Below are 23,601 nucleotides of genomic sequence, written 5' to 3'. Positions count from 1 at the left end.
TTGGGCTCGAATCCATCAGGCAGTGTCAGTTCTTTGAAACTATCCGCTCTTAACCTGCCAAATTTTGAAGGTGACTACCTTAAGTGGTCATCATACAGGGATAAACTTTTGAGACTCATTATGAATAACAATTCAACTGATGATGTTCAAAAACTTCATTACCTTAATTCGTCTTTGCGAGGTGAAGTTAAAGACCTATTGAAACATATACCTGCCACAACAGCAAACTTATCGATAGTCTGGGCACTTATTACGTAGTAAGTATAATAACCCAAAAATAATTGCAGCCAGACATGATCAGGCTTTGTTGGCCTTACCTACGGTCGTCCATGGCGCAGCGAGCGATTATAAGCAACTAATTAATCACGTATGTAGCCATTTGAAGGCCTTAGAAGCTCTCAAACCTGATGTACCACTTCATGAAGTTATTCGTTCGGAAGAGATTCTGTCTAGTATGCTACCCACGGATTGTCAAGAGTGGGAGGTAAAGATGTCTGGGTCGGCATTCACCACATTAAATCAACTGATAGATTATTTGAGAGACAAAAATGTCAGGCCCTTGAGTTGATCAGGTTCAGGGATAACACCTCAAGGGATCCGTAAGGAAATGCCAATAATTTAAATCAAACGAGACATGTGAGGAGGGCTCATTTGGATAATGCTGATACTGAGGAGTCATGTAATTTTTGTAGTGAACCTCATACTATCACTAAATGCAAGGGGTTTCAATCACTAAATGTTGATGAGCGGCGGGCATATGTGACAAAATATAAGTTTTGTTTTTTGTGCCTCCGCTCTGGTCATTTCTCGACTAAATGCAAGATTTCTCCTTCTAAGACCTGTAAAGGAAGGCACAACATACTGCTCCATAAGCCTGCTGAACCAAGGAATGGGCAGAAAAGTGAATCAGCAGGCCATTCCTTGGCCCATCAAGCTACGAAAGAGAAGGCAAACTTCCATTGTAATATTTTGTTGGCACAGCTGTTGTTAGCATTAAGGACAGCATGGGTAGACAGCAGTTTTTGCATTCTGCTAGATAGTGCGAGTCAGCTGTCCTTTATTTCTAAGGGCATGACAGAGAAGTTAAAACTGAAACGAAGTAAACATTCGTTTTCTGTGAAAGGTATAAACAATGCCTTCGCAGCCTCAGTGTCTTACACCTGTAATGTTGCACTGTAATCTAGGCTCAACGACTTTCATGTTAGATCCACTTGTGCTATCATAGACCATGTCACCAGTGACTTACCAGTGAGCAAGATAGACACAAGGTCCTGGGGTGTCCCATGTAATCTTCCGCTCCCTGATCCAGAATTCATAAAGGCTACCACAGTAGATTTAATTCTTGAAACCAAGTCATCCTTCACTGATCGAAACAAAATTTGGCTGGATTTTGTCTGGTAGGAAGCCTTCAGCTGCATACAACATGCCTCGTTCTACAGTGACCTCGTGCTTTGTTAGAGGTGAGAATTTAGACGCCAAACTGCAAACGTTTTGGGAGTTAGAGGAACTGTCTACGAAAACGATGAGTAAGCAGGATAAAATATGCGCCACTTTGCACGAGATGAAAGAGATGTGTGGTTCGACTGCCAGTGAGCTGACTGTAACACCTTAGGTGAATCATGACAACAAGCCTCTCGGAGACTGGCGCTTCTTGAGAGGAGATTTAAAAGGCAATCGAATTTTCAGAAGGAATATTCTGCATTCATGCATGAATATGTTGAACTGGGACACATGGAGGTCTTCAATTCTCAAGGTATTATTGGTCCGAAGTGTTATGTTCCACATCATGCTGTCTTCAAAGAATTTAGCTTCACTACTAAGTTGAAGGTAGTATTTGATGGCTCTGCTGCCACTTCTAATAGAGTATCTCAGTGATATCTTGATAGGTGGTCCGACTGTCCAGCCATATTTATTTTCCATTATTATAAAATTTCCCTCCTTTAATGCTGCTCTGTCAGCTGAGATAGCGAAAACGTATCGCCAAGTGTCTCTCCATTCTGACGATAGACAATTCCGTGGCGAGAATCACCATCTGAACGGATGCAAGAATATAGACTGTTTACACTCAAGTATGAAACCGCTCCTGCTGCCTTTCTTGCTACTAGATGTCTTCAACAGGTGGCTTTGGAAAATCAAAACAGGTTTCAAATAGCATCTCAATCGTTGATGTCTAGCTTTTATGTGAACGACTTCTTAAGTGGATCAGCTACAGAAGCTGAAGCTCAGGAACTACAATCCCAGCTGACTCAACTACTTGCTTCTGGGGGGTTTCCACTGAGGAAATGGTGTTCCAATAGTCACAAGGTCATGGAAAAAATTCCTGTGCAGGACAGAGAAACGTCTTTGCCTTGTCATCTTACTGGTGGACAAGTCATAAAAACGTTAGGGATATTATGGCACCCTGGCTCTGACACATTACAGTGCCATGTCCAGCTGAAGAGTCATCGGCTCTCAAAGGTTACCAAACGCAGTGTCCTGTCTACAATAGCATGAATCTATAACCCACTGGGGATTCTAGGTCCAGCAGTCATAAGATGTAAATTGTTCTTGCAGCGCTTGTGGCCACTAAGCCTTGATTGGGATGAAATTCTTCTATCCAACCTCACTGATTAATGGAATGCTGTTTGTGTGCAACTGCCTTCCCTAAATGGAATTTTGATTAACAAGAAGATCATTCCTTGCCCCCAGTATGTTAAATTAGTGACGCTTCACAGTTGGCATATAGTGTGTGTGTACACATCAGATGTGTTCTTCCCAATGACAGTGCGTTGGTCTCATTGGCTGCAGCCGAATCTCGGGTTGCCCCTGTAATACAAAAATCTCTTCCACGACTGGAATTATGGGGTGCTCTGCTTCTTGCTCGACTCATTCACAAGGTGGCCAATGCATTAGACATCATAGATGGTGGCGACATTCATTTGGGGATGGACTCCACAATAGTTTCCTGTTGGCTGCAGTGTAGTCCTGGTCATTGGAAAACTTTTGTTGCCAACAGAGCAACTGAAATCCAGGAACTGAGTTCAGTTGCCAACTGGAGACATGTCAAATCAGAGGATAATCCTGATGACCACTTTTCACGTGGTATTAATCCAGCTGCTCTGAGTTCACTTGTTCAGTGGTGATCTGGCCTATCATGGCTACCCACTTGCAACCCGACTGCAACACCTGCACTCCACTTAGTGTAGGAGATGCGCCTCAATGAAGGTGTACGCAAGTATCCTTGGTGTCGATCATTAAACTTGATGATGAACTGCTGTGTAAATATTCATCATTCAAGAAAACTTGCAGAGTTTTGGCCTGTGCACTGAGGACTGCTAATAATGCTAGGCTTTAGCAGTCAGAAAGGATAACTGGGCCACTCACTCCACAGAAATGCCAAAACGCTATGGAAAGGGCCTTTGGCACAGCTCAACATAGTGAATATGGTAATGAGATCGCTTTGTCGAAGGCCAGTTCCCCTATTCCACATAATAGCAATTTAAGGGATTTGCACTCATTTGTTGACGCCGTAGGTATTTTGCGAGTGGGAGGGAGATTAATGAATGCTGATATACCATATGATGAACGCCATTCTATTATCGTACCGCCTAAGCACCATCTGACAAAAATTCTCAGAACAGATGAACATGAAAATTTGTTGCATGCTGGGTCACAACTTTTGTTAGTTATGTTGCATAGGAGGTTTTGGATCCCCAAAGGGTGTAACACAATCAAAGGAGTTATCGGTAAATGTTTAAAATGCTTTAGGCTTAAGTCCAAGACAGCAGTTCAACTCATTGGTCAGCTACCTGCAGCTAGAGTAAACCAGTCTCGTCCATTCCAGCACTGTGGAGTAGACTATGCAGGCCCTATTGCTGTAAAGCATGGTGAAAGACGGAGTAAGGTTACCACGAAGGCTTATATTGATTTGTTCACTTGCATGGCAACCAAGGCCAGCCACTTAGAATTAGTTACTGACTTGGTAACAAGTTCATTTTTGGCTGCCCTCACGAGATTCATTGCAAGAAGATGGGAACCGTCTCACATGTACAGTGAAAATGGCACCACATTTGTAGGTGCAGACAATAAACTTAAACGTTTTTTCTCTGATGATGCTACTGTTGAAGGTGTGGTGAATTTTTTGACCACAAAGAGAATCAGTTGGAGGTTCACTCCACCTCATGCCCCTCACTTTGGTGGACTCTGTGAGGCAGGAATCAAATGCATGAAGTCGCATCTCAAACGCGCCATTGGCAATGCAGTACTGACATTTGAAGAACTGGCTACTGTGTTAATTCAGATAGAAGCATGCTTGAATTCAAGGCCATTGTGTCTTCTCTCCGATGACCTAGATTCTCCTGCTACTCTCACTCCTGGTCATTTCCTAATTGGTCAGCCCCTTTGTGCTCACCCTGAACCCTCTATTCTTGAGGTTCCCGTCAATAGGTTGCACAAATGGCAACTTATACAGCAGTTGCATCAGTCCTTTTGGAAGAGGTGGCCCACAGAATACATAAATGATCTGCAGCAACGCAGAAATTGGACATCAGAGGCAGCATGGCATCTCCAGATCGGCGATCATGTGCTGGTCAAGGGGGATAACTTGCCTCCCTTGGTATGGAGGGTGGGTGTCACTGACCAGCTGTTTCGCGTTCCTGATAAGTATGTGCATGCTGTGATGGTGAAAACTGCTAATGGGCAGATTAAGAGGCCTATATCAAAACTGTGTCCCCTGCCTATGCAGTAAATCGGTTAATTGTTCCCTCAGATCTTTGTAGTGGTCTATGATAAAGGCCCACTGCCAAATTGCCATTTCCTAGAACAACCCCTTATTCCATAAAATCGGCTTGAGAAGCTGTGGATGTTTTCTTGTGGACTGATTGCTGTTAGTACTGATTTTCATGTTTTTATGCAGTATAATATTAATACTTTATTGTTCTGTGTCCTACGTGTTATTACCCATCGTGTTTCATATGCAGTGTGACAGTGGTGTTTTGGTGGTGTGTGGGACTTCGGCCGTTCATTTACGCAATAAATTCGGACACCTGCAGCCGTCCTTTCGATGTTATTTATTATATAGCAACCAGTTTCCGCGAGTCGATACACCATCTTCAGACCTTAACTGACGTTGACAGGTGAACTCTGTATGATGCCATCAGTGCCAGCATTTACGAAATGGTTTCTGTAGACTATTGTCACAAATATGTTGGGCCTGCAACTATCAACTAGCAACGTAACAGTGATGTTGTACCTACAACCATCAACTAGCAGTGTAAAATTATTGTGTCTGCAACCATCAACTGGCAACTCTACCTAGTTAATGGTTGCAGAAAAAACAATGCTACACTGCTAGTTGATGGTTACAGGCACGACATCGCTGTTACAGTAGTCTACCGAAGCCAGTTCATAGATTTTGACCACGGATGGGTTTGTGTACACTACTGAAGTTCAACCCGTCAGCCTCAGTTAAGGCGTGAAGGTGGTTTATTGAGTCACTGAAACTGGTTGCTATATAATAAATAACATCGAAACGAGGGATGAAAATGTTTCATTTTATTTTGTTTTGACGTAAGATCAGGGGGGTTGGGTTGTTTGGGGAAGGAGACCAGACAGCGAGGTCATCGGTCTCATCGGATTAGGGAAGGATGGGGAAGGAAGTCAGCCTGCCCTTTCGAAGGAACCATCCCGGCATTTGCCTGGAGCTATTTAGGGAAATCACGGAAAACCTAAATCAGGATGGCCGGACGCGGGATTGAACCGTCGTTCTCTCGAATGCGAGTCCAGTGTCTAACCACTGCGCCACCTCGCTCGGTGTAAGATCAGGAATACCTTCCGGGCTTCATGAAGATCGTTTGAACGCATTAATCCGCAACGATCCACGTGAGTGTACTACAGAACTGGCAGATGTGATGAACTGTGATCGCTCCACCATGGTGCGACATTTACATTCAGTGTGAAAGGTTCAAAAATTGCGTGTCTTGGTTTTCCATGCTCTAAGCCAAAGCTATAAAAATAGCGGGCGGCCAGATGTGCAGCTCTGCTTGCTCGTCGTCAACTGCTTCGTGAACAATATCGACCGTTCCTATCCTACATTATTACTGCTGATTAGAAATGGTGCCTTTATACTAACACAAGGAAAACAAAAGAATGTCTGAGCACAAAGAAAGCAGCAACTCCCCGTTCAAAGACCTCCACACACCCACAAAAGATAATTTTATGCATCTGGTGGAACTGCCGCGGTGTGGTGTATTACGAATTGCTTGCCCGAGGTGTAACCATCACTGACGACATTTATTGTCAACAACTGAGACATCTTGCAGATGCAGTAGAAGAAAAACGACCTGGAAGCCTGCGTGAATTGATGTTACTCCACGATAACGCTCACCCGCATTCCGCTGTACTGACAAAAAGCACTATACAGGGGTTGGGTTGGGAAGTCATTCCACAGACATCTTATGCACTTGAACTTGCGCCCACAGACTTTCCCGTTTTCCGCTCTTTATCGAACAACCTTCAACGAACTTCCTTTCCGGATGAAAATGTGTTCCGAACATGGCTCTCCGAGTTCCACAGTCGTGGAATAGGGAAGTTTCCCCAGCGTTCGCAGACCATTGTAAGTAGTGAAGGAGAAAGTATTTTTGATGTCTAAAGTCTCTGTTATGTGTATCTTTTATGTTTTTTAAAGTTACAGAAAAACGCTACGAACTTACGCACCAACCAAGTGACTGAAGACTAGAGATGGAAAAAATAGTAATTATCATATTTTTCAGGTAACGAGTTTTGAGTTTCATTGTGTTCTTGGTGCTCTGTCGCATGTTCTTAGACTTCATTGTTCTTATACTTCATCCAGGTGCCAAACTATAGGGAAACAAAGGAATGATCTATAGGGAAAATCTTTCAAACACACGTACTGTCTTTGTATCAATATGTGCTTCTCTCTGAATCGTTCAAAAATTTAAAACGTATTGGAACTGATTTTTTTTTACTACACTTTGCTAGTTAAAAACCTAATGCTGTATTTCTCTACTAATGACATCACCAATAAAACGTAGTGCGTCAGTATAAAAAAAAACTATTTTCAGCTATTTTTCCGAAAACAGACGTTTTTGAGACTGTGGCCACGTACGAAATACAAGTTGATTCTTGCGAAGAAGAAACAACAACCAGCCGTTGTTGATAATACTATTTATACTTAGGTGACAAAAGCCATGGTATACCTCCTAATATCGTGTCGGACCTCCTTATCACCAGCGTATTGCAGTAATTCGACGTGGTAATGGACTCAACAAGTAGTCAAAGTCCCCTGCAGACATACTGATCAATGCTGCTTCTACAATTGTCAATAATTGCGAAGGTGTTGCCGGAGCAGGAATTTGTCCTCGAGCTGATTTCTCGATTGTTGTTGTTGTTGTGGTCTTCAGTCCAGAGACTGGTTTGATGCAGCACTCCATGCTACTCTATCCTGTGCAAGCTTCTTCATCTCCGAGTACCTACTGCAACCTACATCCTTCTGAATCCGCTTATTGTACTCATCTCTTGGTCTCCCTCTACGATTTTTAGCCTCCACGCTGCCATCCAATACTAAATTGGTGATCCCTTGATGCCTCAGAAGATGTCCTACCAACCGATCCCTTCTTCTAGTCAATGTGTGCCAAAAAATTTTATCTTCTCCCTAGTTCTATTCAGTACCTCCTTATTAGTTATGTGATCTACCCATCTGATCTTCAGCATACTTCTGTAGCATCACGTTCCGAAATCTTCTATTCCCTTCTTGTCCAAACTATTTATTGTCCATATTTCACTTCCATAGATGACCACACTCCATACAAATACTTTCAGAAACGACTTCCTGACACTTAAATCTATACTTGATGTTAACAAATTTCTCTTCTTCAGAAGCGCTTTCCTTGCCATTGCCAGTCTACATTTTATATCCTCTCTACTTCGACCATCATCAATTATTTTGCTCCCCAAATAGCAAAACTCATTTACTACTTTAAGCGTCTCATTTTCTGATCTAATACCCTCAGCATCACCCGATTTAATTCGACTACATTCCATTAGCCTCGTTTTTGTCGGTTATGTCCCATAAATGTTTGATGTTGGCCGATCTGTGTGGCCAAATCATCCGCTCGAATTGTATAGAATGTTCTTCAGCCTAAACGCGAATAGTTGTGGCCTGGTGACATGACATCATTGTCATCCATAAAAATTCCATCGTTATTTGCGAAATGAACTCCATGAATGACTGCAAATGGTCTCCAAGCAGCCGAACATAAGCATTTCCCGTCAGTGATGGGTTCAGTTGGACCAGAGGATCCAGTCTACCCCACGTAAACACATCCAACACCGTTATGGAGCCACTGCCAGCTTGCACAGGGCCTTGTTGGCAACTTGGTTCCATGCTTACGTGGAGTCTGCGCCAAACACGAACCCTAGCATTATCTCTTACCAACTGAAATCGGGACTCATCTGACCAGGCCACTGTTTTCCAGTCGTCTAGGGTCCAACCGATATGGTCACGAGACCAGGAAAAGCACTGCAGGCGATGTCGTGCTGTTAGCAAAGGCACTCTGGCCGATCGCCTGCGCCATAGCCCATAAACGCCAGATTTCGCCGCACTAACGGATACATTCGTCGTAAGTCTCACATTGATTTCTGCTGTTACTTCAGGCAGTGTTGTTTGTCTGTTAGCACTGACAACTCTACGCAGACGGCTCTGATCTCGGTCGTTAAAATGTTTGCGGGCTTTCAAAACAATATCAAATGATGAAATGGCGTGTGGTGGTGGTGTGGCCCCCCAACTGGGTACTCTCAGACTCAGAGTTGCAATATTAATAGTTTTGGCTGGTTTCTTTGACTAGGGGCTGGGATACGTAGTTGCCGCATTACAGGCCAAATACTGATGAGTCTACAGTATACGATAAGAATACACACATGAATCGAGTGGTCGAAGGTTTCTATCACTCGGCAATTGCGAATTATGAAAGTATCATATAAATTTATAAATGAAAGTTTGCAATTAAATAAATTCTGCAGGTACTATCTAAACGACTTTAAATGATGAGTACGATAATAGACGTCCTTTTGAGAATGCGGTATATTCCTGCAAAACACTTATTTGTGTCGATGGTCCAGCAGTTAAATAAAATATAAGTTGAATAATAGGGAAACAATAGATCCCAACTTCACGTAACTAGTTATGAACAACAACATAGCTCGCGAGAGATTCGCTTCTGAGCGCATACTACGTCTTCACTGTAGAAGCCACGGAAATCTAACAATTGCACATGTCAGCACTACGAAATATTTCTATCTGCCACGACCACGCGCAAACCGCTCCACACTCTCCATCTCCCGTGACTCCGCGTCCGTCACCATACTGTCCGTGTCCTGTGCGACATCCCTCGCGCCGGCCGAAGTGGCCGAGCGGTTCTAGGCGCTACAGTCTGGAACCGCGAGACCGCTACGGTCGCAGGATCGAATCCTGCCTCGGGCATGGATGTGTGTGATGTCCTTAGGTTAGTTAGGTTTAAGTAGTTTTAAGTTCTAGGTGACTGATGATGCCAGAAGTTGAGTTTCATAGAGCTCAGAGCCATTTTTTTATCCCTCGCGCCGCACTCTTCAGAACTACCTTCTATCCAGTCTCCCCATTCACGAGCGCTGTGATTGGCTAGAGCGCTCCCGCCATGTCGTCAAGCCAATGCACACTCACTAACATAAAACACTTTAGAAATACTGGATATACATTTAAATAACTTGGAATTAAGTAAATATTCCCACGGCTGGACCATAAACACGCTCTAACACACATTATTAAATACATAAACAAAATAAATATACATATATCAAAAGAATAGCAAGCAAAAGTAGGCCAGTAGCCTAATGTCTCTGTGCTTTCTAAAACACAGTAAATAATTGACTAATTTATTCATGAATAGCATATATCGGATATAAACAAACACATAGATGAATAAATACATTTATAAGCATGCTGCTACCGTTTTTTCGTGTAACTGTGGAGTACTTATGGCCTGATGCAATCGATAGTAATCGGCCGCTTTGACCTCAATAACTCATGTACTGATCAAGTTACATGTCTGTAATTTATACCAATTTGGGTTTGTACTAATAGCTTTCTAAAGACAAGTCGATCGACGAAATCGGGTGAAGCATTTAAATTTTGGAAATTCGTTGATGCCTGTTACTTGTATAATTTGCCGTCAGATACTAAACTTTAAACTAATAAAGATACAGAAAATATGATTACACCATCAGAATCGTCGTGCAGATAACAGTAATACACATGTTTCTTTTTGAAGTATATGATTCATCTGGCTACTATTAATTTCTAAACGAACTGTGAAATGTCTGCCATGATGGTTACACGAAGTCCCCCATCTTTGGCACTCTCGGCATACAAGTCTCTTTCATTGGCACAGCGTCACCATGTAATTCACAGTCACGTTGTCGGGCTGGATCTCTCTTGCTTCGGCCAACCTCCGGCACCACGTGGTTGCTGCCGGGCCGCGGCTTTGACGAGCGTCCTGTGAGGCCGCCCCAATATAATATTTCCAGGGCGCCACAGCTCGCCCGTTACCTCACATTTTTTGGAAACGTGACACTGACACGTCCATCTCCAGACAGTTGTTCACGTACACAAGGTGGTTAGAAGCAATCTGAAAAGCTTGTTAGGGCGTTACAGCCTAGGTTGTACTCGGTAATAGTTGTTAAGGAAATTCTATACGTTGCGACCGATTCCGAGGTAATTATCGTTAGAGTTAGCTGATCAGTCCGTAGCCCGCGCCGATTCACGTGGCTAGCCAGATACACTTTGTGTCAGTTGTTCTCATGCTGTAGAATCGGAGATGACAGCGCAAGAGACTCCTCCGCTTTTGCCTCGTGTTCGATCCTTACTACCGTCCAACTTTTGTATCTCTCTGTTGTTCGGTGCCTTGCGGAGTGGCCGTGCGGTTTGAGGCGCCATGTCACGGACTGCGCGGCTCCTCCGCCGGAGTGTCGAGTCCTCCCTCGGGCATGGGTGTGTGTCTTGTTCTTAGCATCAGTTAGTTCAAGTAGTGTTTAAGTCTAGGGACCGATGACCTCAGCAGTTTGATCCCTTAGGAATTCACACACATTTGAACATTCTTGTTCGGTTTTAGGAAACCAAACGGAGAATACGTTTGGCGCCGGCCGTTTGAATTCAAGCACACGATGACCTATTAGCTAATTTCAATGCTAATTAACTCGGAAATGGTGCAACGTTTTGAATTTTTTTAATTATTATTTCGCAGCGAAACCTATCCTGCAACACCTTTACAAGTTTTTCGGGCTGTTTCTGACCACCCTGTACATAACATACGTTTGTTGTATACATTATTTGTTGAACGAAACAGGCAACAATTAATACAAACAGTAGCAAATATAATATAAAAGGGAATCTGTCATATCGAAAGAGGTAATTGCGCTATTTGTGAAAGCTAATAGCATCATCAGCAGTGGCCCGTTGGTGTTTTCTTCTCTGCAAGAATCAACTAGTAAAAACTTTTTTATTGCCACTTAGAAACAGTCACTTTCCTGCTATGGCACTTAGAACATCCGTCATAAATATTTATTTTTTAATTTGTCACATTTTTTTTGGGTGTGAGCATTACAATTCTGTGGTAACACAATACCTTTTCAATTTTTTAAATGCAAATCAGTTACGTACAGTCAGAGTTATATTGTTTTCTTCTGCAGACAAATTTCAGGTTTGGCAGCCGGAATGTTTTCCATTTCCGCTCTTTAATTATTTTAAAGATCGTTGTGTATTGAAGTCCCAATTTCTAGGCTATTCTCAGACCACTTAATATTAAACATATAACCCACACAACATCAGTTAAATCTGTACAGAGATTGTTTTTTCCAAAGATACCTGATATTATACGACAATATACCCGTATGAGAAACAGAAGGACACTAAAATAGACAAAGAAGCCATGTCCACATAAACCCAATATTTACATTGTCAGGAAGATTATAAGAATAAGAAGCTGAAGGCTAAAACAGTACACAACTGAGCAATGGCAGAGTCTAATACGTTATATCGACAAAATAACTAGTGAATGTGACGAACACACAAAAAATGTGGCCAGAGGGAAGGAAGGAGTCAATGGAACGTGGTTGGCAAACAGTTGTACAATTTACAGCAATCAATTGCGTTGTAGTGAGAAAAATATTAACTGGCTGCTGCTACTTTAGCAAGGGAGAGTAATGTAACTGTCCGAGGGCGTGTTGAAAAGTATTGCCACCGAATGTTTTATGTGAATTCTCTTAAGACATTTTAAACGAAACAAACGTTTTTAACATTTTACATCTTTGTTCTTCATGCTTACATATTTATTTCTCAACATAATCGTCCTGGCAACGAACATACACTACTGGCCATTAAAATTGCCACACCACGAAGATGACGTGCAACAGACGCGAAATTTAACCTACAGGAAGAAGTTGCTGAGATGTGCAAATGACTAGCTTTTCAGAGCATTCACACACGGTTTGCGCCGGTGGCGACACCTAAAACGTGCTGACATGAGGGAAGTTTCCAACCAATTTCTCATACACAAACAGCAGTTGACCGGCGTTGCCTGGTGAGACGTTGTTGTGATGCCTCGTGTAAGGAGGAGAAATGCGTACCATCACGTTTCCGACTTTGATAAAGGTCGGATTGTAGCCTACCGTGATTGCGGTTTATCGTATCGCGACGTTGCTGCTCACGTTGGTCGAGATCCAATGACTGTTAGCAGAATATGGAATCGGTGGGTTCAGGAGGGTAATACGGAACGCCGCGCTGGATCCCTACGGCCTCGTACAACTAGCAGTTGAGATGACAGGCATCTTATTCGCATGGCTGTAACGGATCGTGCAGCCACGTCTCGATTCCTGAGTCAACAGATGGGGACGTTTACAAGACAACAACCAGCTGCACGAACAGTTCGACGACATTTGCAGCAGCATGGACCATCGGCTCGGAGACCGTGGCTGCGGTTACCCTTGACGCTGCATCACAGACAGGAGCGCCTGTGATGGTGTACTCAACGACGAACCTGGGTGCACGAATGGCAAAACATTTTTTCGGATGAATCCAGGTTCTGCTTACGACATCATGATGGTGGCATCCGTGTTTGGCGACATCGCGGTGAACGCACATTGGAAGCGTGTATTCGTCATCGCCATACTGATGTATCACCCGGCGTGATGGTATGGGATGCCATTGGTTACACGTCTCGATTACCTCTTGTTCGCATTGGTGGCACTTTGAACAGTGGACGTTACATTTCAGATGTGTTACGACCCGTGGCTCTACCCTTCATTCGTTCCCTGCGAAACCCTACATTTCAGCAGGATAATGCGCGACCGCGTGTTGCAGGTACTGTACGGGCCTTTCTGGATAGAGAAAATGTTCGACTGCTGCCCTGGCCAGCACATTCTCGAGATCTCTCACCAGTTGAAAACGTCTGGTCAATGATGGCCGAGCAACTGGCTCGTCACAATACGCCAGTCGACTACTCTTGGCCGGCCGAAGTGGCCGTGCGGTTAAAGGCGCTGCAGTCTGGAACCGCAAGACCGCTACGGTCGCAGGTTCCAATCCTGCCTCGGGCATGGATGTTTGTGATGTCTTTAGGTTAGTTAGGTTTAACTAGTTCTAAGTTCTAGGGGACTAATGACCTCAGCAGTTGAGTCCCATAGTACTCAGAGCCATTTTTGACTACTCTTGATGAACTGTGGTATCGTGTTGAAACTGCATGGGCAGCTGTACCTGTACACGCCATCCAAGGTCTGCTTGACTCAATGCCAAGGCGTATCAAAGTCGTTATTACGGCCAGAGGTGGTTATTCTGGGTACTGATTTCTTAGGTTCTATGCACCCAAATTGCGTGAAAATGTAATCACCTATCAGTTCTAGTATAATATAGTTGTCCAATGAATACCCGTTTATCACCTGCATTTCTTCTTGGTGTAGCAATTTTAATGGACAGTAGTGTATTCGTCCCAACGAGACATCAGTTTGTTGATACCTTCACTGTACAGTGTTTGCCTCTGTCGATGGAACCACGACCTCACCTCTACTGGCACCGCTCATCGCTATAAAAGTGAAATCCTCGGATATGTTTTGTTAGTTTTGGATCGGCTAAGTAGGGACTGTAGGGAGGATGATGGATGTCAGTGAACCCAAGTTGTCGGAATGTTGCAGATGTCGCTGCGATCGTGTGTGGTTCGCCTAAATGTAGTAGTTTTTATGGCATCTATCGTAAAGGGAGAAAAATCATACCGAAAAGTAATGTAGTGAAATGTGTACTACAGAAAAGGACAGAATTCCGCTACAAACGAGGACAATATACTGAAACCCGGTCTTATTCTTTAATTACAATATATTTTGTTTTAAATAACGGTCCAAAGCCTTGCTACGGATGCGTGGCTGAGGTGCCTTAAAATGTTACACGTAAAATGGTGACCTGTTGAAAAGCTTAACATCTGAGGGTATCTTTCATAACTTTAGCATGAGAAAATGTTATTATACGTGGGTGTCGCATGGCGAAATATTGTTGTCTCTTCGTAAGGAAACGTAAATTATGTATTATTTTTACATTAAAATATAGTCTTTGAAATGATAGTCGATCGCCGTGAAGCAGCCTATTTGAATCACTAAACTGATAGTCCACAAATTACGATAAATACTGTAAGTGGCATAAAGATACTAATATATTCGTATAAGGCATGCCAAAGAGAAATTATTTACACACACTCAGGCGTTTACGCCTGAGAGAAACTGTGAAAATATTAAAAGAAATGTTACGGTCGGTAATGGCGGCCAACAATAATTTTTATTGTCGCTATCTTTCCTCGTCGATGCAATCACTGAAAATTAGGAAAGTTACTACTTCCTACATGAGAAATGGATGTCTACTTATATGAACCAGTCATAACTCTTTCTAAAAAATATTTTAACAGTTATTAAACTATTACAGGCCTACAATGTTAAATGGCCGACCGTTGCATGCATTGCACAATAAGAGAAAGCTATCAGAGAATTCTTTTTCCCTTGGTACAATGATTGACAAATTAAATCTTTTCATTATAATTACACAGCAAAAGCGTTTCTTTACTATTATGCAATTTCAATCTCGAACTTATCGACATTATTCTTAACTTAATTTTAGTTCATTTTTTCTTTATATACACTCTATCAAAGACTTTGTTTACTTTGTTGAACATCACCACTAGGTAGCGATACACAGTGCGCATTGTCTTGCTAAGGGAGAACGTGTTTCATGCGTGGAAGAACTCTTCGAATTAAAAGCCCGATTGCAGGCCGCTGTTTCTCACGCATCGGCATAGTTACGTTAAACAGCGCCATGTTACACGCTACAATTCGGTGCCCTCAACTGGCAGAGGGCTGCAAACATGTAGACACGAAGAATGAAAATGTAGAATGTTAATAACGTCTATTTATTCAAAAACCTTTGACACTTTTCACATAAAGATTCGGAGGCTTTACTTTTTAGGACACCCTTGTATTTAGTCATTAACGATTAAGTCTGTCTTACGTGATGGATGTTTAATTATAGTCAGAATTTCGAGGAACACTAGTTTTCTGCATTAATTTACTCTGTAGATAACATAAAAATTAATAGTTATGAAAATGATATTCATTTATTGAGAGCATGTTCAGCAAAGGATTTAATCTTTCCTTTCTATTTTCCAACTCCTTTCATGTTCAGTTTAGCAAAAAGCACGTAGTTTTTTTTGTACCAGTTGCCGAAACTGATTAGGTCCGCATATAACACAGGGAGATACGAACTAACTTCCAGAAATAGATCATGGTTCACGTACCGAAGAAGGTCGCAGCTACAAAATGTTAACAGTACCGAACCTTAAGCTTAATATCACCCTCACTCCTCAGTAATTCGAAGGAGAGTTGAAAAGAAGGTGCAGGATATGCTGATTGAGGGTCAGTTTCGCTCCAGCACGGAAATAGGAACAAGAAAGTCGATTATGGCGCTGAGACTTCTTATCAAAAAGAAATTACAAAAAAAATAAATCAAGTTATGTTATTGTAGACCTGGAAAATCATTTCGTAATGTTATCTGGCAAGAGGTATTCGGAGTGCTATAGAAATCAAATTCTGTAGGGTGATTCTATGACGATGTTACAAACTTTGAGGTGTTATGGAGAGGGGTAATGAATCAATTTAAAGTAAGGAAGATTGGTCCGACATGAGTCGAAAGTTATAAGCAAAAATTGTTCTGATACCACTGACAGTGGAACATGGGTAGGGTTGGCAATTCAGACGAGCGCCTAAAGCGTAGATACTGGGTAACTCAAGCAATCCAGTGCATATGGCAAACTTTGTACTGATATGTGCAAACCTGATGTAAAGTGTCTGTATTGTAGTAGACTGCAGTCTCTGTTTACAAGTTGATGTACTAATGCCGATCAGCACTAACCAAGTGCACTTGTACCCGGAGATGGAACTTGCAGACACGGTATTCCTGTATGAGCAAGCAAATGGAAGCAGCAGAGAAGCGGAAAGATTGTACACGACCAAATATCGCGTAGAAGACATCCGGCTCTCAGTATTTTCCCAAGACTCTTTCAGCGAGTTAGTGAAGCGGGGCAGTTGGTACCGCAGTACACCGACCGAGCAGCACGACGAACTACACGGGCCCCCGACTTAGAAAATGCAGTGCTTACTCGATTGGATGAGTGTCTGCAATCAACACTCTATCGGTTGCACGTGAAATGAATAGGTCGCAGAGTCCTATGTGGCGAGTATTCTGGAAAATGCAGATACACCCCTACCACCCACAGGAACTACCTGCTCCTCTTGCTGACTTCGGACCTCGTGTCGTGTTCAGCCAGTAGTTCTTGCAGCGCCTTACAGTCGATGCTCACTTTCCTGCATATTTACTTTCTACGTTCAAAGGCCGTTTCACCAGAGACGTAATGCTAATAGTGCCAATGGTCATAGTTTGGACCGATGGGAAACTCTACGATACAGTTCTGAATAGCCATCAACACATTATCAGTAAACGAGCGGGCCGGTATACTCAATAGTTACGTACAAGGTCCGTTTCTTTTTCCTACCCGCTGAAATGCACCAGCGTACACAGAATGGTTATTCTGACAAGGAGACAGACAGAGCACTTCGCTCTAGGGAGAAAATCAGGACCGATGAGGAAAGACGGCGGCCCAAACGGAAAGTTTTCCTTCCATTCATCAGTACGATTACAGATCACATTGGGACAGTATGGAGCCAGTACGGTGTGTAAACTACTTTCTGACCCTTCAGGTAGATAAAAAATGTTTAAGATGGACAAAAGATATACAGGGTGATTATAATCAAACTTTCAAACCGCTGTAGAAGTATCACCATTGGTCAGAATGACGTCAAATTGCAAAGATATATTATCGGAGAAGAGGGAAAAATTATGACTGAATAAAAATAAATAGTTACAAAATGTAGCAATAGATCTACATCTACATCTACATCCATACTCCGCAAGCCACCTGACGGTGTGTGGCGGAGGGTACCCTGAGTACCTCTATCGGTTCTCTCTTCTATTCCAGTCTCGTATTGTTCGTGGAAAGAAGGATTGTCGGTATGCTTCTGTGTGGGCTCTAATCTCTCTAATTTTATCCTCATGGTCTCTTCGCGAGGTGTAGGTAGGAGGGAGCAATATACTGCTTGACTCTTCGGTGAAGGTATGTTCTCGAAACTTTAACAAAAGCCCGTACCGAGCTACTGAGCGTCTCTCCTGCAGAGTCTTCCACTGGAGTTTATCTGTCATCTCCGTAACGCTTTCGCGATTACTAAATGATCCTGTAGCGAAGCGCACTGCTCTCCGTTGGATCTTCTCTATCTCTTCTATCAACCCTATCTGGTACGGATCCCATACTGCTGAGCAGTAGTCAAGCAGTGGGCGAACAAGCGTACTGTAACCTACTTCCTTCGTTTTCGGATTACACTTCCTTAGGATTCTTCCAATGAATCTCAGTCTGGCATCTGCCTTACCGACGATCAATTTTATATGATCATTCCATTTTAAATCACTTCTAATGCGTACTCCCAGATAATTTATGGAATTAACTGCTTCCAGTTGTTGACCTGCTATTTTGTAGCTAAATGATAAGGGATCAATCTTTCTATGTATTCGCAGCACATTACACTTGTCTACATTGAGATTCAATTGCCATTCCCTGCACCATGCGTCAATTCGCTGCAGATCCTCCTGTATTTCAGTACAATTTTCCATTGGCGGTGTAAGCATCATGATTTAATAGTGGTCGAGTACAAATGACAAATGAATCATACAACAATGCCTTGGAAGAACGTTTGTCGTTAAACTGTACAACTCAGTGCACATGAGTGTACAGGTGCGATACTTTGTTACGTAATCCCATCCACCACGGCAAGGTCACATCACATCGGATGGGAAAAATCGGTTTTTAATTGTCCTGAGACCAAAAAGCGCACAAAAAGCATCACTCACATAGGTTTTTAATATCCATTTGGCAAAAAACTGCATAATAAGCATCAACCAAAATCAAATCGGATTAAAAGTTTCCGTGTGACTGGCGCAAAAAATGTTCAATATGCTGTCCACCGTTTTCTGCAATAAGCTGAAATCGAGAAACACCATGTTCCACAACTAACAGAAGTGTTTCCGCGGTTTCTTTCAGAATGTGTTGCGCAGTGCATTCCTTCAATGCAACAAAGTTTGAAATGGGAACACTGAACACAGCATCTTTCAGGTAGTCCAACAGCCATATGTCACATGGCTTAAGATCAGGTGATCGGGTCGGCCAGGCTGTAGGGAAATGGCGGCTGATAATTCTAGCATTTTCGAAATGGCGCTTCAGCAGCTGCTTAACTGGATCTGCAATGAGCTAAGGTGCGACAACTTGCATAAAAATGATCCTATCCAAAGATCCGCGCTGTTGGAGAGCTGGAATGGCGTGGTTGCGCGAAAGACACTCATAGCGCTTACGAGGTAACAGGACCTGAAACACCTGTCTCTTCGAAAAAATACGACCCTAGATAAATGAGGCCGTAAACCCGCACCACACAATGAGCTTTTCAAGGATGAGGTGGTACTGGTTGATTTGCGTGTGGGTTTTCCGTTGCCCGTATTCGACAATTATGTGTATTGACATACCCTGCCAGATGGAAGTGGGCTTTGTCTATCCACGAAATCTTCCACGGCCAACCATTGTCCACTTCCATGCGAGCATGAAATTCTAAAGCAAAGGTCTCTCTTGCTGGCAGGTCAACAGGAAGCAACTCTTTCACATGGGTAATTTTGAATGGATAGCAAAGAATGATGTTTCGAAGGATTTTACGCAGCCAGCCGGTGAGGCCGAGTGGTTCTGGGCGCTTCAGTCTGGCACCGCGCGGTCGCTACGGTCGCAGGTTCGAATCCTGCCTCGGGCATGGATGTGTGTGATGTCCTTAGGTTAGTTAGGCTTAAGTAGTTCTAAGTTCTAGGGGTCTGATGACCTCAGAAGTTAAGTCCCATAGTGCTCAGAGCCATTTGATATTTTACGCACCGTGCTCACAGGTATGTCCAATGTTCGGATAGTTCTCCGTGCACTACACGTTTGCACACCACCACTCGTCTCCTCCTGCATTGTTGTGGCCACTGATTCCACTGACGTCGAATCGATTCATTTCTCCCTCTACCACGTTGCACTCCAAAAGAACCCGTCTTTTCGAATTTCCGAATCATTTTCTCCCGACCCGTGGCAGTCATCGGACCAATGCCTTTTTTCGAACCCTTCAGTGTGCGGAATTTCTGCAGAGCTACGTGTACACAGTCATCATTCTTGCAGTACAGCTTTACAAGCAGAGCACTTTCGTGCATCGAGACTGTCATGGCGAACGTCGCAGACGCGAAAGGAGGAAAAGCCGTGTACCCGGCGTGTTTATACCAACTTCAATGCGTCGTGCGCATGACAGGTGTTTTCATTTACGTATTCTGACACATACAGCACCATCTATTGATCAATTTTCACAATATTTTTTTTTCTTCTGCCAAGCTTTTTCCCCATTCTCCGATAATATTCCGTTGCAATTTGACGCCATTCCTACCCGTGGTGTTTTTTCTACGGCGTTTTGAAAGTTTAACTTTAATTACAATCACCCTGTACGTTCTTTGGCTACATTGAGTGTATACAAAATTTCTTGTAATTGTGGACTGGTTCCTATTGGTACCACAAAAAGGCCGGCCGGTGTGGCCGAGTGGTTCTAGGCGCTTCAGTCCGGAACCGCGCGACTGCTATGGTCGCAGGTTTGAATCATGCCTCGGGCATGGATGTGTGTGATGTCCTTAGGTTAGTTAGGATTAAGTAGTTCTAAGTTCTAGGGGACTGATGACCTCAGTTGTTAAGTCCCATATTGCTCAGAGCCATTTGAATTTGAACCACAAAAAGAAGTGTTAATATTCGTCTCGTTGAACAGAAGAGGAACACAGGAAAAGTCGTCCGTAGCGGAACATCTTTACCAAGAAGGTCATCAAGAAATAAAATTCACTAAGACGAGTGTCATATCGAAAACATCGTATTATCATGCGCGTATATATATAGAGAGGCTATTGAGATCTTTAAACACCATAATATTTTTAACAGATAAGAGGAAGGTGTTAAACTGAACAAAATTTTGATGTCAACATTGCAACGTATGAACGACGCGCGATCACTTTCAATCGAGAATGTTGGAAATACCGGCGATAATCGCGCAACCGACGTCAGGTGACAGACTGGGGTGCCTTCTGCACTGTCCATATAAACGGTGCTCCCTCGAGTTGTGGTCGCAGTTAGCCATTTTACCTCTGCAGATGGCTCCCGCTGTCGGAGAGGAAACTTTGGGAGAAAGTTTTATACATCGACCACTGCCTAATAGCCGGAAGTTTTAAGCGATGGGGCCGACCGCGGTGCCCGTGCGGTTCCAGACGCTCCAGTCCGGAGCCGCGCTGCTGCTACGGTCGCAGGTTCGAATCCTGCCTCGGGCATGGGTGTGTGTGTTAGGTTAGTTAGGTTTAAGTAGTTCCAAGTTGTAGGGGACTGATGACCACAGCAGTTGAGTCCCATAGTGCTCAGAGCCATTTGAACCATTTTTTAAGCGATGGGTGTATACAGAGTCTATTCCAACATGATGGAGCCCCACCCCTTTTTGGACTGAGAGTTTGCGAACACCTGCATCAGGCAATCCATGAAAAGTTGATAGCCAGAGGGCGTCCTGTTTCGTGACCAGCACGTTCACCTTATTACACAACATTTGATTTCTTCTGGTGGGGCCACGTGAAAGTTACTGTGCACGAGACGCTTGTCGAGTACAAAGAGGATCTCCTAGGAAAAGCTCTCGCTACCTGCGACACTATTCAAACCGAGTGAGGTGGTGCAGTGGTTAGCACACTAGACTCTCATTCGGAAGGACGACGGTTCAAACACTCGTTGGGCCAACCCGATTCAGGTTTTCCATGGAGTACTGGACCGTACTCTTAGGATTTTCGGTCCCTTTGACATCAAGTTACATGCGCCGTTACTAGTCCGTCAGCAGAGAAAATTATGTGTTGGTTTTTGAGAGTATTCACCGGGAAATATGTACGTCATCATCCGGGCTCTGAAGTTGGGGCATTTACGTTAAGAGCTGCGCAAGGCTAATCTTTCAACTCGGTAGTTTCCGCACTACAGTCCCTTGGCTCAAGATGATACATTTACCCTTCTCCATCATCCCTGAAAGATTGCAGCATCGTCATGGAATCACCATGTATAATAGCGAAGTGTCTGTGATTAAGAATTTCCATAAAGAACAAGAAGCAAAGAACACAAAAGGGCGCGAAACAAAACTGTGCTCTCTTTCCTATCATATTCAATGCTTACGTCCAGCGAGTTAAAAGAATATTGCAATCGAAATCAAAGAAAAGGAAATAAATTGAAATACGAGAAATACAAGTAGGAGTGGTCGTTTACAAAGAAGTAGGACGTATTCATTTGCAGTATCTGTGGTTACAATAAAATCTTTAATTAAGTTAAAAGTTAAATTACTTTTCATTGCAATTTCATGTGTTCTGCTGATTTCCTAGTTCATAAGGAAGTCGCATTGTGACAAAACTGTATGTGGCTCAACGAAACTGGTCAGATACGGATTCAGCGCCCAAGTACCTTGAGGTTGAGGTGTTACCTAATAAGAAAAAGTGACTAGATGTGAGTACAAACTATATATAGACATTTTATCCATTCGGGGAATCGAGAATTTCGAAGATTTTTGTCTGTTATCGATTTTCATGTTGGTAAAATATCGATCCCAGGGAATGCAAGACTTTCGAGAATGTTTTAACTTCTAGTTTGAAGTCGGATAGCAAACAACAAAAATATTATAATTACAAATAAACAATCTCGGATTTTACCCTTTACTTGTAGCGTGAGACCTTACTTTTTGCCAAAATTTCATGATTCTAGGTCAACGGGAAGTACGCTATAGGTGATGATGAGTGAGTTTTCGAGCACCAAAATACATTACATAAATGGTCCTATCTTTTCATTGCACTGACTCAGAAGCTTAAAATTTTTACACCGTCAAGGAATGATACACCTCAATATGTGATATAAATTTGAACCTGATACGCCAAACCCAGAGAAAAAGGGGCTTAACAGACGGACAAACAAACAGGCAGAGCGATAAAAAATTACGATAAAGTGTTTTTTCATGTTATATAATTACAAATAAAGAAGTTTCGGATTTTTCCCTTTACTTCTCTTGTGAAATCTTACTTCTTGCCAAGTTTCCTGATTCGACGTTAACGGGAAGTACCTTATAGGTTTTAATGAGTGGGTTCTTGAGTATCAAAATACATGTACATAAACACTCCGCCATCCGCCGTGGTGGAGGGTTCCGCGTACCACTCAGTACTAGTCATTTCGCTTCCTGTTCCACTTGCAAACAGAGCGAGGGAAAAGTGACTGTCCGTATGCCAGCGTATGAGACCTAATTTCTCGCACCTGATGGTGCTTACGCGCAGTGTATGTTGGAGGCAGTAGAATGGTCCTTCAGTCAGCTTCAGATGCCGGTTCTCTAAATTTTCTCAGTAGTGCTCCTCAAAAACGACGTCGCCTTCCCTCCAGAGGCTCCATTTCAGTTCCTGAAGCATGACCGTATCACCTGCGTCTTATTCGAACATACCAGTAACAAATCTAGCAACCCAGCTGTGAACTGTATCGATGTCTTCGTTTAATCCGGCCTGGTACGGATCCCAAACACTCGAGCAGTACTTTAGAATAGGTCACAGTAGCGTTTTGCATGCGGTCTCCTTTACAGATGAACCACAGTTTCCCAAAATTCTCCTAATAAACCGAAGTCGACCATTCGCCTTTCCGATTGTAAGCCTCAGATTCTCGTTGCATTCTGCATCGCTTTGCAACGTTACGCCCAGATACTTAAGAGGCACGATTGTGTCAAACAGGACGCCACTAATACTATAATACGAACATTACGAGATTATTTTTCCTGCTCACTCGCAATAACTTATATTTTTCTACATTGTGTCATTCATCACACTAACTAGAAATTTGTTCTAAGTCGTAT

At 43.0% G+C, this 23,601-nt stretch overlaps 1 protein-coding gene across 1 annotated transcript in view; it reads left to right on the top strand.

The window, feature by feature from the left end:
* The window catches only part of LOC124620050, a 359,651-nt gene that overhangs the window by 276,853 nt on the left and 59,197 nt on the right, over window positions 1–23,601 (top strand). The gene's annotated exons all lie outside the window — the stretch shown is intronic.

The sequence above is a fragment of the Schistocerca americana genome, chromosome 6 (assembly GCF_021461395.2).
Source record: "Schistocerca americana isolate TAMUIC-IGC-003095 chromosome 6, iqSchAmer2.1, whole genome shotgun sequence".
NCBI classification, from domain to species: Eukaryota; Metazoa; Arthropoda; class Insecta; order Orthoptera; family Acrididae; genus Schistocerca; species Schistocerca americana.
The sequence above is the reverse complement of the archived record's forward strand: the minus strand, read 5'-3'. Positions and strand labels throughout refer to the sequence as shown.